The sequence below is a fragment of the Tachypleus tridentatus genome, chromosome 1 (genome assembly GCF_004210375.1).
Source record: "Tachypleus tridentatus isolate NWPU-2018 chromosome 1, ASM421037v1, whole genome shotgun sequence".
Taxonomy (NCBI): Eukaryota; Metazoa; Arthropoda; class Merostomata; order Xiphosura; family Limulidae; genus Tachypleus; species Tachypleus tridentatus.
The window spans coordinates 57,868,962-57,888,237 of NC_134825.1; the positions used below are offsets into that span (position 1 = coordinate 57,868,962).

General features: G+C 33.3%; 1 pseudogene across 1 annotated transcript in view; it reads left to right on the forward strand.

The window, feature by feature from the left end:
- LOC143249432 (neural-cadherin-like) overlaps positions 1-19,276 on the forward strand; it is a 353,442-nt pseudogene that overhangs the window by 115,351 nt on the left and 218,815 nt on the right. The window contains exon 3 of the transcript XR_013027781.1: positions 18,665-18,856. The product of XR_013027781.1 is annotated as a neural-cadherin-like (transcript). The remainder of the gene's footprint in view (positions 1-18,664; positions 18,857-19,276) is intronic.

A 19,276-nucleotide genomic window follows, 5' to 3' on the forward strand; every position in this document is an offset into this window, starting at 1 on the left:
AATGTACAATGTAATAATTAAAATGTTTGTGTTGAGGATAAGACTGGTTCTGTAAACGTTAATGAAGTTTAGATTGCTTTCATCACAGTTTCCAATGTCTATGGAGGAAGTTGTTTAAATTGCTTCCTGAAACAGGAAAACGTTTTTCGAGTAACAATAATCGACAACGTGTGCAGTGCATGGTTTGTTATGACTCAGTCACGTTTTTCGTAGCTTATATGAGTAAAACACGAACTATTTCAGTGTTAAAAAGGGTGTTTTGATATAGTATAAGAAACATTCATATTCTATCTCATGAATAATTTGAAATTTGTTTACCTGGCAACCACGTTGTAATGGGTGATTCACTATTTGTTTTTGAAAACTTCGCTATTTATGTTGTTATTGAAATCATAATGCATACAACGTTATTACAAGGTTAATATCAATAAGTCTTAAAACGCCTACCTCGTTGTTGGGATTCGCAAATGCTGCCTTATTTGTCATTTTGTGTGTGTTATTATACAATGCAGTAATTGATATTGAGATTACGCCATGTGCTTTGTAATTGAAAGTCACAGCGGTAGCTCAGAATATCACACCATTCGTCTTATGATATGGTTAAATTTACGAAATATTTATTTACCGGTAAAAAAGGTTAAAATATTTAAACCCACTATTGTTTCCAGATAAACGCTGTGTATAACGTACAGAATAAAGTAGCAATTTTGGGCTTCTGGATGAGAAAATAGTCACAAACATGTGGATTCTTCGTCATGCAATCGCTATTGAATAACAAGCCTGAATGGGTATTATTCTAGTTTATCATAATTTCAACATTGTATCTTGTCCGTCTTTATAAATTCTGTCAACGGTTTATTTGTTTGTTTTGAATTTCTGCACAAAGCTACACGAGGGCTAATTGCGCTAGCCGTCCCTAATTTAACAGTGTAAGACTAGAGGGAAGGCAGCTAGTTATCACCACCCACCGCCAACTCTTGGACTACTTTTTTACCAACGAATAGCGGGATTGACCGTCACATTATAATGCTGCCACGACTGAAAGAGCGAGCATGTTTGGTGTGACGGAGGTTCGTACCCGCGACCCTCAGATTACGAGTCGAGTGCATTAACCATCTGGCCATGTCGGGCCTTAAAGTTACAGACAATAGCATCCAGCAAGCTTTGTCTAAAAGTAGAAGCAGTAAGGTTAACCAGAAATAAGCGCTAGCACGTTATAACTTAAATACTTAACCTGTAGCGCAAAAATTAAAGCCAATTATTGCTTGGTTTTCTTAGTTCAGAAGTTGGAGTTTTTATTCTTTTGGGGGTGGTGGTGGTAACAAGTTTAACCACAAACTTAGGAATTGGTGTTATGTAGGGTTTAGATGACCACTTAGTGATACAACTGGCGAACGTCGTTTATTAAAATTATGACGCTCCTGTCATTTCTCATGTTTTCGTGAAGCTAGCTGCGCCTCAAATAAATTTCTTTTCGATCAATGACATAAAGCCAAAGAAGACCAGAGCCATTTGCTAAATGTCTATTTTGATCTCAGTGTTCATCATCAGTTACAAATTAATTTTAATATTATTGCGATGGTTTACCTAATATGAAATTAATATAACATTTGACATTTAAACTGCTCAAAAATATTTCTTTTGTGACATTTAGTGTTGCTAACCAATATTTAAAAACAAAAGTATGACAATCTCACCTCGTAAACCAACGTTAAGTTTTTGTTATTGAGTCATTTGTGGTGTTAGCTCTTATTACGTATTATCTTGACTGCAGAATGCTTTCTTATGTGTGGGTGTTTAATTGTGTGTTTCAGTAAGAATTTTTGAAAACAGCTGAATGGATTTGGACGAACGCTGGTAAACATTTGGACTCAACTTGAAAATGGTTACTTTATGGAGGGATAAGTTCAAAGGTCAAGGTCACAATAAGATCACAAACATATACAAACTTGATACACATATGTAAAATATGATTATTCATTGTCCTGGCAAAAATAATCCCGTCCGTTAATTACGACGGACTTGCGGACACATTTTCGTATTTTTGAAAGGTGAAAATAATGAACGTTGCATGACGGAGGCGTGCACTTTAGTGAGTTGATTATTTGTAATTAAGCACAAAACTACACACTGGGCTCTCTGTGCTCTGCCCATCATGGGTATCAAAACCCGGTTTATAGCGGTGTGATTCAGCAGACACACCGCGGTGCCACTGGATGAGTCTATAGTGAATGCCCTTCTAGTTTTTCTTTCTTTTGTATCTTCGTGAACAATAGACCTTCTCCACTTGATTTGATATACTCATGTGTTTTAATTGAGGTTTTGTAGCTATGTGCACTGCGACACAAATGTATATATACAAATATATATATCCTGGAAATAGGAAACAAACAGAAAAACCTTTTATTTTCTTTGGAACTAATCTACTTTATCCGTCTTTGATTGGTCTTATTTTGTTAGTTATAAATACACACTTCCCATAACACTGCAATTACATTGTAATAAGTTTCTGCAATGGATGGAGAGGTCAAGGTTGGAACACATATTTTTGAAAATCATTTCATAGATTCATTTTTATGGATTTTAATTACCACGATCTTGTTTGAATAGGTCAAAGGCAAAAAAAAATACACTTGAGCTCTAACGAAAGACCTGACAGGTAACTAGTCGAAAGTGTCTTTCCGCTATGGATTCAAATTCTTCGGTCATGTTTCTCATAAAAATGGTGGAAGCTTATTAACATTTGGTTTGTGGCCTTTTGTCAACTTAAAAGTTGACATGTCGATATGTTCAGCTTCCTCGCAGTAGCTGGAGGAGTGAAAGGGTTAGTTTTAGTAACCATAACTTTCAAGGTAATGGATAAGGCTCGTTCCGAATTGGTTTGGGTTGCTTTAAACCATTTGTTATGTGAGCTTTCCTTAGTTAAATGACAAATATTGAAAACTTCCTTCTTGAATATGTTGTATGTTTTCGCTCAACATCGTTGAGTAATGTCGGTTTACAAATGTCATTCCTCAGAAAGAATTATGACATATTCATCAAGCGTATCACTGTCAAACAGTCAAAAACTCTATACGAGCGAATTATGCAGGCGCTAACTTCACTGCTTGAACCAACACGTCACAACATTAGCTTATATAAGTCGTTCGCATAAAAACTATAATCTTTATTGTAAATTTTCTTGTGTCCTAACAGATCAAAGAATTACCGATAAATATTTAATCAGAAAACAAACTATAATGAACCAAAACATAAAAACAATGGCATGATATGTAAAAACAAACTACGTTTTTCTTCTTTTGTCTGTATATTTAGTTTCATTGTGGTTCTTATTGGAACCTTGTTATATCATAAGGTAAAGAATGGCGCAATATGAGTGTGAAATTAGATAAATAATGGTACAGAAATAGAATATACTTGTTCACGTACCCGTTCAACGCAAGGGGAAGATATATATATATATATGTACGTCATATTTAAATAGTTGCTTCTGATATGGATTTCGTTTCATTTGCACCTTACGCCACAGTGTGTATATATATATACATAGAGAGATAGAGAGTGCTGTACTTAAATAGTTGTTGCTTGTGGAATGGTTTTGGTTTTATTTTCACCTAACGCCACAGTATATGAAAAGTAATGAGCTCTAATGACATCAATGGTCTTGTTCTTGACATTCATTACTCAGTTTATGGGAAAACTAGACTTATGAAGTAAATTATTTTGATCTAATAACAATGTTATTAAATATTAAATATCAGATCAGAGAGTCGTTAAAACTTTACTGCCTTGTTTACAAGTACAGTCTCTTGGAATCATTTTTTGTTTATATTTTAGATACTGCGTGTCTTACAGAGTTTAAATGACACGATCGCAAAGTAAGTTGATTTCTAAACAAGTTTTAATTCACTACTAGGAATTAATATATTTCATTTTCAGAGTTTTGGACTACAAACAAAATAACTGTTTATCAAACTTATGGGTAACTGGTGAATTTCTTCAGTAACAATTTTAAATAACTGTTTCAGGTGATTGCATAAATTGTATAATTGGATAAATCCAACTGCAAGCAACTTACTTAGATTTAAACAAATCACCACCTCTATTAGAATAATGAATATTCTTAGTTTTGTGAAAAATAATTATAAAGTCAGCAAAATAAATGTCACATGTTGTTTGGTGTATTGACGTCACAACTAGTTTTAATATTTGTTTGTTTTAAAATAGACCCACATTGAATATTCATTATAAAACCCACTTGAAGTAAAATGTATCTCAGAACGGCTGGTATGGGTATTAACACTTTTACTGATGAAGCAGAGAACAACGTTTCGACCTTCTTAAATCATCTCCAACTTTTGTTAAAAAAGTCGAAACGTTGTACTCTCCTTTATTAGTGAAAGTGGTTATATCCATAACAACCCTCCTTAGATACACATTGGATCTGTTCTGTCAATCTCGAGGAATCTTACCCCACAGTTTTGCGTTATACGTCGTTAGGCTTACAGATGTCTTATCGAGGAACAGTTGTAAAGAACTGGATGAACCAGTTTCGAAGAAATTTTGTACAGGATTTTGGTCGAACTGTACAGAAATTGTGTTTTAATGGCTAAGAATAGGATGAGTTGTTAGACTTCTGTATCTACTTCAACTTTCAATCGAAAATGGTATTTAATGCCACACACAGCACGTGCACTTCAAATGAACGATTCGTGAATTATGGCTTAAAATCTATTATTTTTTTAACATTGATTTCTAAGGTTCTAACTGGTGGGTCTCTATGCTAGTTGCATTTATTTAATGTATTATATATATATATACACAGTCTAACAATAAGTAAATAGGCATCTAATCCAGAAAGAGTGTCATTTTATTAAATATAGATAAACGTTTGTTTGTTTTGAATTTCGCGCAAAGCTACTCGGGGCTATCTGCGCTAGCCGTTCCTAATTTAACAGTACAAGACCAGAAGGAAGGCAGCTAGTCATTAACACTCACCTCCAACTCTTGGGCTACTCTTTTGCCAAAGAATAGTGAAATTAACCGTCACATTATAATGCCCCCACGGTTGAAAGGGCAAGCATGTTTTGTGTGACGGGGATTCGAACCCGCGACCTTCGGATTACGAGTCGTGTGCCTTAACCACCTGGCCATGTCGGGCCAAAGAGAAATGTAACAAACGGCATAAGTTTTACCATTGGTATTTAGATCACTGTTTTTTGCAATATTTAAGAAAAAGACAGAGTTACATATCTTAAATACAAGATCTGAATCTGGATCTGTTGTATTGTACCCCCAGTTATCAACAACATTTAGATGAAGGTATCTCAAAAACTATGTTGTTTGGGATTCTTCCACGAGAAATGAAACAGTTCACGTCCACAGATCAGCCTGACCACGGCAGAGTAGCGAAGGCCTGTCTTTCAAATCATTGTTTAGGGATTTGTGTTCAATGTGTTGGAACCCCATCTTGCATAAACGTGGTTGATAAGCTTATCTTCATACATCACAGATGCATTCTGTGACAGAATACCGCCATATATTGTTAGGGTTTTTGATGATTTAGCAAGAGTTCGTGAAAGAATTTCACTAGGCCTAGATACGTTCACTGTTCGGGATTTAGAAGAGTCATAAATTACAGTCTACCAAAAGACAGGAATATATTAGAGAATGTTCAGTGATTACTGCTATCGATGTATGATATTGCCTAGAACGAAAAGTGACTTCCTTCAAGCTACTCTGCCATTACAACTCACGACATGAAAAAAAAAATGTGATGATATCGAGACACAATTACAACTGTACTGACACACAATACGGTTTGATATGAATCATGCAGCATTCACACTTTTCCTCATAGCACGAACGACCTGTTTCGTTGGAATTACTTGCCCATGTCGTGCATAAACTGTTATTTACAAGCGTGAATGAGATTGCATTATCACCCTATTTACTATGAACTGCAGTACTGTAAGTAAGGTAGCGATTTGTGAGTGACTTTGATCATCGTCCCATTATCGTGAAAAGACAGTTAATTCCGAGATTCTTTTATATGTGGTTTGGCTGTTTGGATTTGTGGTCTATATCAAGCTACATCTATTTCTATATATCGGGGTTATTTGTTCTTGTTGTCTTGAAGATGATAGATTTGTATTTGAAGGTGTGTGTACGTATGTGTTCAAGACTTATGTATGTATGTAGCATAAAGAGATTAGCATAACATAAATCATCAGAAATATTAATAATAATTAACAATCGTTTATAATTTAAAATCAACGTAATCATAATTAAAAACCTTAATTACACGAGAACGTTTCAAAAGACATTCTTCCTATTGAACTTTTCTAAAGACATTCTTCCCACTCTCTTCTTTTACCCATTGTCTGAATTTTATTTCCTTATTTAATTCACTGTTGTATTTTGTTATCTATGGTAAATATATTTTCATTAGTCTTAACTCCCAATGTTTAATTATGTGTTCCACGTTACGACATCAACAAAAACAAAAATTTACATCATTTATTTATTTCTATAACATCATATAATCTGGACTTTTCTCCATTTAATTTAGTCATCCTACCAACAATTTTTTTTATTGTTGTGTATGTGTCAAAACTCTACAAGAAGAGTTTTTTTCTTTATTACATTCTCAGTAGCGACGAATAAAAAAGTTCACAAAATGTTGTTTTCTTAAGTACCTCTAGCTGTTAGCGTGCTAGGCTGCGGTGCGGAATGTCCAAGGTTTAGGATCCTGATGTGGTGCTGAATACACCATGCACTTTTAGCCGTGGTCTTATTATAAAAGCGCCAGCCAAACCAGTAATCCGATTAAGTTTTTTTTATTGTTGTTGTTGTTAAGCACAAAGCGACACAATGAGCTATCTGTGCTTTACCCATCACGAGTATCGAAACACGGTTTCTATCATTGTAAGTTCGCAGGCATACTCCTGTGCCTGTTGGATCTATTCGATTAAAAGAATCCACGTCGGCAACGATCGTTTTTTATTGTTTGCCCTTACCGACCAATAGTTATAGATTAGTAATAACTGTGTTTTAACCTTGAGCCTGGCCATTTAGCCCATATTTTGCATAGCATGCTGTTCAGTATCTAAACACTAAATATGTAACTTATCAAAATGATAATAAAGACTTAAAATGAAATGGGAAATTTTGCATCTGTTAATATAGTGGCCAAATACAATGTTGCAACTATGAACCAATGATGTGTGATATCCATATTTATTTAAACAGCGCTATATAATTCACATATCTAAAGTAAAATCTCTTACAGGTGTATGTTACTCATAAGCAAATTGTGTGCGCAACATTAAACAAATTACATAAATACATAAAGTTTTATAGGTTATAATTTCTGGTTATGAATTTTTGTTGCATATTTTTTGTGGCTTATGAAACGTTAAGTCATTAAACCTATTTTATAACTTATATAAATATACATATATATATACACACATCATAAGTTTGATAATCAAATGTTTTTGTTCACCCTATACCTCTATTGATTAAGCTTTGTTATAATTAAACATCATATTTTATTTATTTAAGACTAAAGTAATACAGGCGCTTAAATAACCCCTTTTATGGACGTGTAATCAACCTGTTAATCACACACAGAATTTTTACAGTCTCTGCCCAAAAGAGATTAATTTCCAATATATTTCAGCAAAAGTCATTAATTTGTCGTGTTCAATAAATCACTCTAGGAAAACTGGAAGCAGAAACGACACATTATATATGCCGTAAATTGGAAACGTCTTATACTGTAATTCTTTATCATACTTAGCAATAACAGCCAGCTTTTTTAGGTCAATTCCTTATGTTTGTAGAATTTATTCTAGTCATCTATGTGTAATACAAAAGGCCTAGTGGATTGGCTTCTCATAAAATACATTATCAAAATTTTTCTCGAAGAAAAGTAATAACTGTGAGTGTTTTAAATATATTTTACACCTCTAATGGTTAAAAGCACCTTTTTGCCCGCGAACTTATTCGATTGTTGAAAGGTTCCATTTTAGAACAATATTACTCCACATAAAAGCGTTTTAAAAAGGTGATGGAAGCGTTTCTAAGTCTTCTGATCCTTTATAGCAACTTCAAAAGAAGAATCTTTGTTCGAACATTGGTTTAACTTATCTATCTCCTATACTTTTTCAATGAATACAGAAAACTTTGTTCATTTGTTTTTAACGCCAGAGACGCTTCGTGTTGATATTAGTCTAAAAAAAACGCCAATGAATTGAATGTGCATTATCTAAGGCATGTATCATTTTGTTTATGGAAAAAAGTGGTTGGTGATTTGTATATCAGAGAACTGAAATTCCTTACGCAGCAACGCGAATTCATTAGCTTTTTTTAAGGTTTTCAGTGAGTCAGTGTTTAGCAAGCTTAGCTGAAGTTTTTCAAGGAATATTTGCAGCTATAGTGAGAAAGACACAAATGCAAATGTTTAAGAAGTTTAAACAAGTAAATAAGGAAAAACGAACAAATTATACAGTAGGTATAACTGATATGGCTTAACAAGGATATTATCAGAACAACCAGAAAGAAAGATGATTTCTTAACATTAAAATAAGGGTTTCGAAATTTTATGGCGTAGCAATTTAAGAAAAAACAAAGATTGTTTACCACGTTTCACAAAGCATTTTCAGAAATTGAAACAATCCAAATAAAAGATACAAGTTTTCATGGGATATCTAACTCGTGTATATTCCAAATATCTTTCATCGAAATTAATAACATGAGTCAAAATTTTTCTTCTTGTATTTCGTGTGAAACAAAACGTGTCGCATCCAAATATTGTACTGTATATTTGTATTTTATACAAAATAAAGCGACCCTCCAGTGGCTCAGCGGTATGTCTGCGGACTTACAACACTAAAAACCAGGTTTCGATACCCGTGGTGTGCAGAGCACAGGTAGCCCCTTGTGTAGCTTTGTGCTTAATTCGAAAACAACAAAATAAAACGTGTCACATCCAAAATTCTACTGTGCTGTTGTATTTTATGTAAACACAACGTGTCACATTCAAACTTTTACTGAACAGTAATCTCTGTGAGCAAAAAAAAAAAAAAAAGATATTGATACTTCTAGTATTGTTATTTATTGAGTCGATATAGTCACTGGATATTAATTTTTGTGAATTTATAAAAACTCATATCTCTGTCTGCTTTTGTTTATTTAACTAAGTTAAGTACAAAATTATAAAAAGGGTTACCTGTGTTCTGCCTACCCCGAGTATCGAAACCCTGTTTCTGTGTCTGGCGACATACCGTCGTGCCATTGGAGACACCGGATGCTTAAATTTTAGTGAAATGAAATAGTTGTCTTCATATAGTTACTAATCACAATGAAATATAATTACGTATAGTTATAGTTATTGTTCGGTGGAATTTCTATTTGTATTAATTACTTCGATTACTTAAGGAGAAGCACATTGTTGTTACTGAACTTTAGTTCTTATTATATACATTTATTTAAGGTTACTATTGCAAATAAGTGAACCTCGGCAATGGAGTATGATATAATGTAATTATTATGTTTAATTATAATATAATTGTTACTTATTTATTATAATTAGTACCTTACTGATGGAAGCATATACCTTGTTCAAATGTTCATCATATAAGATGATGAATGATATATAAGATCATCATATAAGATGGTTTTAGTATTCCAAAAATATTGTTATGTAGCTCTTATGTATTAAGTACGATAGAAACGTTCTTGTTATTTGATTTATAATCTTCATCATTCTAAATATTAAAAACAACCAACAAATTTAAACATTTTTTGATGCTCTCGATTATTTGTAACAGTTTACCAGAGCATTAGAAATTAATATACGTCATGACGATAAACTCACTTTAGTAAAAATGTATCTCAGAACAGCTGGTATGGGTATTAACGTTTTAACCTGAAGATAAACTAAAAAGATTGAAACGTTGTTCTCTACCTTATTTTGGCAAAAGTGTTAATACTCATACCAGCCATCATGAGATACATATTTAAATTATTAAATGCGTCATCTCTCGGGAATACATTGAAATAATAGTGATTACTAATTAAATGATTATTAGTAAATATTGTTAATAGAAAAACAAAAATGGTTACTTTACACCTAAATGCTCCACGTTATGGCGTAACGATAGCTAATATAAAAATGACATAATAAATATCAGTTATAAGTAAGTGGATATTCAATTATTTCCTAACTAATTAGAGATATTGTTATTTAAGAGTTTTTGAGCAAAGCTACACAAAGATTATCTGCGCTAGCCGTCCCTAATTTATCAGTGTAAGACTAGAGAGAAGGCAGCTAGTCATCACCACCCACCGTCAACTCTCGGGCTACTTTTTTACCAACGAACAGGAGGATTAACCGTTACATGGTAACGCCCCAACAGTTAACAGTGCGAGAATGATTAGTGTGACGGGGATTCTAACCCGTGACCTACAGATTACGATCCGAGTGCCTTATCCACCTGGCTATGCCGGATCTTTTGGAACAGGACATAAACCAGGACTGTAAGAATATAAGTTAAACTAAATGCAATACAACTTTAGTGTCTACTATGATATAAAGAAAAGTTGTACTTGACGAAGTAGTAGACCATTATTTCATTCAAGCTCTTTATCCTCGAATAATGGCCAATCGATGAAGTTTACATAACCAATAACCAAATAAAGACTGAATTTAACCATAGAAAAAATATAGAATAAAAAAGTGATTTATTTATTTTGTTTTTAACTACAGAAACATCAGTGTCTCAAAACATGTTGAATCTTAATTTCAAAGTCTAGTAAAATTCAAAAGATTATTGATTCACAAGATGCTGAGTTCATTCTTTACAAAACTGACGTTTTTTTTTTGGTTTTTTCTCTCCACTGATTTTACTTTGTTCTTATCGCAAACTTTATATTCAACCGACGTTATCAATCTTTCAGCTTGAGATAACACTGATTATATTAAGTTGTTTTTTTTATACTCTATACCTACCCACGCTTTCTTTAATGGTAGAAAGGTGGCGTCTAGTTTTGTTTGATAATATGCGTTCTTTTATATTTTTCCGATTAATAAAACAGATTTTCTTTTTTTTTTCTATTATTTACACCTGCAAAGTGTAACTGCTGTATCTAAGAAGTATTTCAGATTTAAGTAGAATACTTCAAACTTATGTTAGTAATTTGAGTTGACATTTACCAACCAAATATCTTCAACTTCAAAATGTAGCTTAATACGTTTTATAACTTTGTCTTCGCCTTAAGACTTTAATGGCAATTATCACCTAGAATAATACATATGTTTGTAAACGATATGTCCAATATTTGTTCATTTCTTTAACAAATTAATACAAAACAAAATATAATAATGGAGCTTGTATTTGCTTAGTCTCTATTTATCTAAACTTGAAAATGATATTTATATGAAAGATTTTGTTTCTATTAGCATTTTCTACACAAAATTGGTATCCATCACTGATCAAGATTTAACCAAATATCACAATCTGTTCTAAACTCTCATATATAATTTCAATATTAAATTTACTCGTTACTTTTCATTTTGGGTTTATTTGTTTGTTTTGAATTTTGCGCAAAGCTACTCGAGAGCTATCTATGCTAGCCGTCCCTAATTTAGCAGTGTAAGACTAGAGAGAAGACAGCTAGCCATCACTACCCACAGCCAACTCTTGGGCTACTCGTTTACTAACGAATAGTGGGATTGACCGTCACATTATAACACCCCCACGGTTGAAAGGGCGAGCATGTTTCGTGGGACGTAAATTCGAATCTGCCACCCTCAGATTAAAATTCGAGTGCCTTAACCACCTGGCCTTGCTGGGCCTTCTTTTTGGGAGATGCTGTAGCGTATTTACACGGTTGTGATTTGAAATATACGATATCATGATGAAATGTAAAAACACTACATGAATGCTGTAGCGTATTTATATGATTGTGATTTGAAATAATACGATATCATGATGAAATGTAAAAACACTACATGAATGCTGTAGCGTATTTATATGATTGTGATTTGAAATAATACGATATCATGATGAGATGTAAAAACACTGCGTGAAAGATAAAAAGTTATATTAAATCTGTTTTGAAGAATAACCGTCTCAGGAAAATAGGCACTGTGACATTCAGTGTAATATTTTCACTTTTCTTTCAGAAACCTTAATTTGATTTTTTCTAAATAATATTTCCATTATTGTGGTACAATTATTGCAGCTATAAACAACATAAACGCAATAATATAAATAGAATGTACTCTAAACACAACAGCTACTTCATATCCTACTCATTTCAATGTCTTTCTATTGCATTAAGTCATTAACGAGTCAATACATATTCTATAATTTGATTAGATAATTTTTTTCCAAGGATAGTTCACTAAATAAGTAGCGTTTCTTCTAAGAAAGTCAGAATCAGATACTCATTCGCCGGAACATTGTAGCAAGTTTTCTTTGCTGTACAGCGGTATGTCTTCGGAGTTACAACGCTAAAATCAGGGGTTCGATTCCACTCGGTGGGTTTAGCAAATAGCTCGACGTGGCTTTGCTATCAGAAAACACAACACACTTCTTTGCTATACTCTATTGGAAATACAGTATATCTAAAACAAAAGATAAAAAGAACAAATTTCCATGAAAAGTATAAATGTGTTAACATAATTTGACTCTAAACATGTTAATAAAAAATGTTTTCATTGCACATATATCAATTTGTATAATAAACTAATCATAATTATTAGTCGCTGCGCACCAAAGGAAACACTCAACTGACAGACATATGTAAAGATTTGTTTTTCTACATGATGAGAACTAAGACGTACGAGACATCTGTTGAATATAATGAAGAATAATGAGAAATTAGAACTTAGTTGTTTTTCACATGTGTTTATTTGAAATCACAGTAAAATAATTTGATTTTAAGTCCTATTACATATTTTGAAGCTCAAATTAGAATGAAGGTAACGTCAATGTGATATAAAATATAATTATTTCACAACACCGTTAATTCACAAGGATCATTACTCGTCTAATATTATTCGTTTTTTATTTTAATTTTCATTTGCATTTTCTTCACTAATTATGTAGATCACTATTTTACATACTAGTTCTCGTACCCTTTAGGGAATACATAATTTTGAGACTTCGAATCAAATTTGTAAATCGTAATCGATTTTGAAATTTTTCAGTTTAAGTCTATGTTCCTAATTGAAAAGAGAAGCATAATTTTGTAAACTTATCTTCTTGAATTATATAACAGATAGAAACAGTGTGAATACGTGAAGTCTTCTATAGGTTAGGTTTTCAAAATGAAAGAATGGCTGTTGCATATAGTTGTTTTAAATTAGGAACTTTCTTTTTGCTGGTACGTTAAAACTTGTATATTATTATATTATATCTACACGAAGAAAAAATATTGGCCAGTGTGTATACATTACCCACATTTAAATGAAAAATTATCTTAAATATGTAAGGGGTATCGGTTAAAAAGTTGCGAACCGTCTCTAATTTAGCAGTGTAAGACTAGATAGAGAGAAAGCAGCTGGTCATTACCATTCACCGCCAACTCTTGGGCTACTCTTTCACCAATGAATAGTGGGTTTGACCGTAACTTTATAACACACCCACAGCTGAAAGGGCGAGGATGTTTGGTGTGACGGGGATTCAAACCCTCGGATTATGAGTCGAGTGCCTTAACCACCTGGCCATGACGAGCCTTTTATGCATGTATTTCCAGTGTTTTTGTACAGTCAGTATACAAAAAAGAAATATTTAAAATACAATGGTTAATCCAAATAAAATAATAGGATTTCAAAGTTTGCTACTTTTTTTTTACAACTCATTGTGACAGATTTACTATTATATATGTATTTTAATATCAATGTTTACTTCAGTTAAATATATATGTTTAGAAATGTATGTAACTTATTGTATTAAATGTGTATTGTGAGATTCCTCCTTCTTCAATAAATTTGTAGAATATTTTCGACTGTAAGAATCAACAACATATTGTGTGTGTATTGTAAGTACCAGTGATTGCCAGTATTGTTGATGTAGATGAAATTTCTAGAACCTCGCCTAATTATTATAAGAGGCAACCGTCGCAAGACGCGGAGAGACAGTTTATATTGCTGGTTTGCAAGAGTTGGTATACTATAAATCTCAGAAGCTATTGTTGTAATTAACGCTTATTATTCGAGAAACTACAAATACTTGACCCGGAACATTTAAAAATTTGGAACATTAGAAGCCGTTTACCTTCATCGGATTACCGTCTGACGTTAGTATTTCTTCGAACACATTAAATAACTTCATTGATGAAAAATTCACTTTTGAAAAGCTAGCTATCTTCCCATTAAGTGAATTGTACCTAAATACTCTCAAAATTAATTCGCTTGTCGTGAACCCTCGATAAGATTTCAAGGAAGGTTCGGATCGGATAGAAGACTCAATATTGTTTACAAGTTTGTGAAACTCTTGTATATAAACCATTAATTGTAATAACAATTTGTTATTATAAACAAAGTTATTATAAAGTGTATAGTTGTTTCTATATTGAAATATATTTGTGTTAAGAAAGAAATCCGTATGTATCAATGTTGTTGGTAACATCTTAACTCTGACACATCTCTACATTCAATTAACTTCTAATCTAAATTAAAATGTACTTCAGTTTCAGACTATTTGAAATTATAATACGTAACATAATAAACTCGGAGCTCGTCTGGGTTACGTCACACATTATCACACAGAAACATCTCAAGTTGTTTATCAACGTAAATAATGGTCATATTTATTGTGTTTTGTTTTGTTGTTGTTTTTGCATTGGCAGAATGAATACTCTCAGTGATTGCTGTAAATACGACTTTTTAGGTCACTGTATTTATAGAATTCCCGACTGCAAACTGATAATTCGCGGGACAAAGTTGTATGTGCTTCACTTTTATGAAACGTACAGATTTCTATATACATTTTGAAGTCCTGAAAGGACGGTTTACAATATTTAGATGTAAGCATTTTTAAATGTGTATTCCTAGTTTTAGCTTGGAAAATATCACATATAAGTCAGCACAGTAGGAGGTCAATCCTAAAACTAACATTATTGCACCACTTTCTAGTGTCTCCAGTCCTGGTGCTTGGATAGTCGCATCAGATTTGCATTATAAGTCAAAATCAACGACCAGCTCGTGGGAGACAAAAATTCTTAATAAAGTATACAAAATAAAACGCCCTGCTTAAAACAAATGAGAAAGCCTGCGTCTCTCAGATGACGAGTGGAGTGTCTTAACCACCTGGCCATGCCTGGCTTCCTCTGGTTGCTTTTCCTATAGTTGAGAAGTATTAGATTGTTCAGAATTAAATGTTTTTTTTTAGCTGCGAAGTTTTCAAAAGTATAAACAAGTGTTGTAAAACATGTTTTAATCAAAGTAAGCATAATTTACTTCAACACACATTTGCCAACGTGTAATTGCGTTGAAATCAGAGTTTCTATGGTCAATGAACTCCCCAAACGTCTGCAGCTGCCTGGTTTTGAAAGCGTTTATTGTTTAAAAGTTGTCAAAGTGCTTGAAAAAAATGAAAATGTATAGGGGAAAGGTTTGGAAAATAAGGTGAATGAAGCAGAACCTCGATTCCTAATTCTTTCAGTTTTTGAAGCGTCATCCTTGACAGGTCTCATAACGCCGATTTTGTTGATCTTCAGTCAGCTCATGCAGAACCTACTTATCCAATTTTTTCGTCTTTCCAATCGCACTCAGGTGGTTGAATACGCATGATTTGCTTGTGTCTAGTTTTTCTTCAAATTCACGTACTGTTATGCGAGGGTCTGTCTTAACTGCTTCCCTTAATGTGTTTTCATCTAAGGATGGCTTCTTTCCACAACCTTTGTGGTCTTCAAGACTTTCGTCTCCGTCGAAACCTGTATGTTCAGTAAGAGATTCATGGTCGAATGTTTGATTGATGTTCCCTGTAGTTTCGGTAGCTTTTTGTCCAAGTTTGAAGTCGTGGAGGAAAATCAGACGAAAGTGCTTCTTGTCCATGCCGTCTTGGAAGTTGCTAAAGTTACTCTGAGTAGACACCTTGAAAGCGACAAACGTTGGATTAAACCAATCCACCAACGATAAGTTACTCAATATTTAGCTTCTAAATGTCATCGTGAGAGTTCGACATTTCTCTCTGGACAACCTAATATATATATATATAACAAGTGAAAGTTCGCCAACATATTTCTAAACTAATTTTTAAATAGATTGTTTTTTTGTAAAATAAGATCAGAAATTCTTTATTCTAAAATAGATATTAATTATTCTTCATTAACAACTTTATCATATTAGTATTATTAATAGGGCCTTTACCAGGAAAAAAGTTTGTGGTAAGCTTATAATATAACAAATTAATACTCGTACATCATAGTGATAATTTTAGTCATGAAAAGTATTGATTTAAAAAAAAAACATTTCATACGCTTAGATCAATTTTTATAAATATACGTCGCCAACGGCACAGCGGTATGTTTGAGAACTTACAACGCTAGAAATCGCGTTTCGATATCCGTGGCGGACGGGGCACAGATAGCTCATTGTGAAGCTTTGTGCTTAATTGCAAACATATATATATTCACACCTGTATATATTTCGACCACGTTAGCTGCATAGACAGGTTTTGAATGCTAAATATTAATAGGGAAAATACAATTGTGTATAAACATGACTTTGTTTGTTTGTTTTGGAATTTCGCACAAAGCTACTCGAGGGATATCTGTGCTAGCCGTCCCTAATTTAGCAGTGTAAGACTAGAGGGAAGGCAGCTAGTCATCACCACCAACTCTTGGGCTACTCTTTTACCAACGAATAGTGGGATTGACCGTCACATTATAACGCCCTCACGGCTGGAAGGGCGAGCATGTTTGGCGCGATGCGGGCGCGAACCCGCGACCCTCGGATTACGAGTTGCACGCCTTACGCGCTAAACCATGCCAGGCCCATAACCATGAAGGTTTAAGTATCGTACTTCACCGCTAATGTAAACAAATATCATCATTTTGTGTCGAATTATTTTGAAATAGCTTCATATAAAATTCAGTGGACGGCTCGGCATGGCCAGGTGGCTAAGACACTCGACCTGAGGGTCGCAAGTTCGAATCCCCGTCCACCAAACATGCTCGCCCTTTCAGCCGTGGGGGCGTTATAATGTGATGTTCAATCCCACTATTCGTTGGTAAAAAAAATAGCCCAAAGTTGGCGGTTGGTGGTGATGACTAGCTGCCTTCCTTCTAGTCTTACACTGCTAAATTAGGGATGGCTAACGCAGGTAGCTCACGTGAAGCTTTGCGCGAAATTAAAAACAAAACCAAACGAAAAATTCAGTGGATACAGCAGTGTTTCGAAAATGCTTCTGTATAGTGAAATTAAACTATACTCGTTTTTATTGTGTTTTTAACGTTCTTTTAATGTTTTCAACCTAAGTTTCAAATGTGGTTTCTAAGAGTAAAAAAAACGGTCATTTGTATATACAGGGTGTCCCAAAATAACATTTACACATTTTGGATCATTATAACTTGCCTTGTTTATTGATTTTAACAATGAAACAAGATACATATGATAGCCAAAGGATTTATTTAAAGATTTAATACTGAAATCAAGAGAAAAAATAACAAATAAAATTCTTCCCAAGGAAAACTCTCCTTGGTTGAAATTTTAAAATGTCACAATTTGCTTGCTTTACTTCAGGTGTTCAAACTGAAATCCGTTCTGCTCCAGACGCATCTCATAATGGGAAGAAATGGAAGTGCACACATCAAACACCATTACATCTGGTATTAAAGCACATTGTTCATCAAACTTGGCGATGATGCTTGAAATGCTAGGGTGAGATGGCGCATCCATATGGAACTTTCTAGTAAAACGTCTTTGCACTTCAGCTTTGTTTTCGACTTTCCAAAAAGTTTTGAGAATGAATATTTTGTACTCGACTGTAAGCTGATTATCCGCCATCCTTGGACACAAGTCAAATCTGAAACAAAAGAAACGGTTTATTAGCTATACACAGTCAAAGAGTGTAAACGTTATTTTGGGACACCATGTACGGAACATTTGACTTTATATAAACACACTGATTTTAAATATCTAACGTAGGTTTCAGATATTTTGCTGTTCACGATAACTAAGCTTAAGTAAAATGGCATGAATTGTAATGATGTACAAATATATACACATTCCGTAAATGTCAATTCGGAAGCAAAGACTGAATAGACAATGATTTACGTCTCAATTTAAATAAGTGATTATCAGACGTGTGGTTTAAGTAAACATCAACCTAGAAAGTTGAATTATATTTCTTTGTTTTAACTACAATGTTACAAATTCCACTGTTTGTAATTGTTAAAGTAGCGTACACTGTTTGTGAATATAAAACATCTGTAGTAATATTATTTACTTGAACTTCGTATGGACATGGGCAGAAGAAGGACGAAATAGAAATCCATAATATCTAGTATGTAATTGTTCAACAATAATGTAATCTCAATAGACGTTTCATTCAACAATAAAATACACAGTTGCATTCCTTAAAAACAGAACATATGTATTATTCATGTTTGATAAGATTGCATTGTTTTTTTTATGATCTTCCAGAGAGCGAAAGGCAACGTATTATCATTCACATTCAAGATATCAATGACGAACTACCTTATTTCATCAATCGTCCATTACCAATGCAAACAGTTGTCCAACTTAATGCTGTACCTGGAACACCAGTCTTCAAGCTTCAGGCTAGAGACCCTGATACTGATCACAATATTCATTACGTTTTGATCCGAGACAGAAGTAAGCCATTTCCGTTATGATTTTATGCATATTAAAGATACTATTATACATTTGCAATTGAATAAAATTAAACATTATGAACAACTATTTTACAAAGCATTTTCCTGAACCGGATATTAACCTGAATTTCCAGATCTTCGTCGTGTTATAAATTAAGATATATTTAAATAAAATAATTTAGTTTCTCTAGATTACTTTCTATTTCTCTTTCAATTGCAATATTAATATTTAGGAATTGAATTTTGAAATCACTGTAAAATTGTTGATGTAAAAATCAAAGTGTTGTTTGTTTATAACACATGCATATAATAGAATTGCTTTCAAAATGAATTGAGGTTAACAGCTTTGAAAGAAGTAAGGGGGAAGGAATAATTATTTCAAGTATATTGAAAAATACTGTTACACCATTGGTGTTATGTT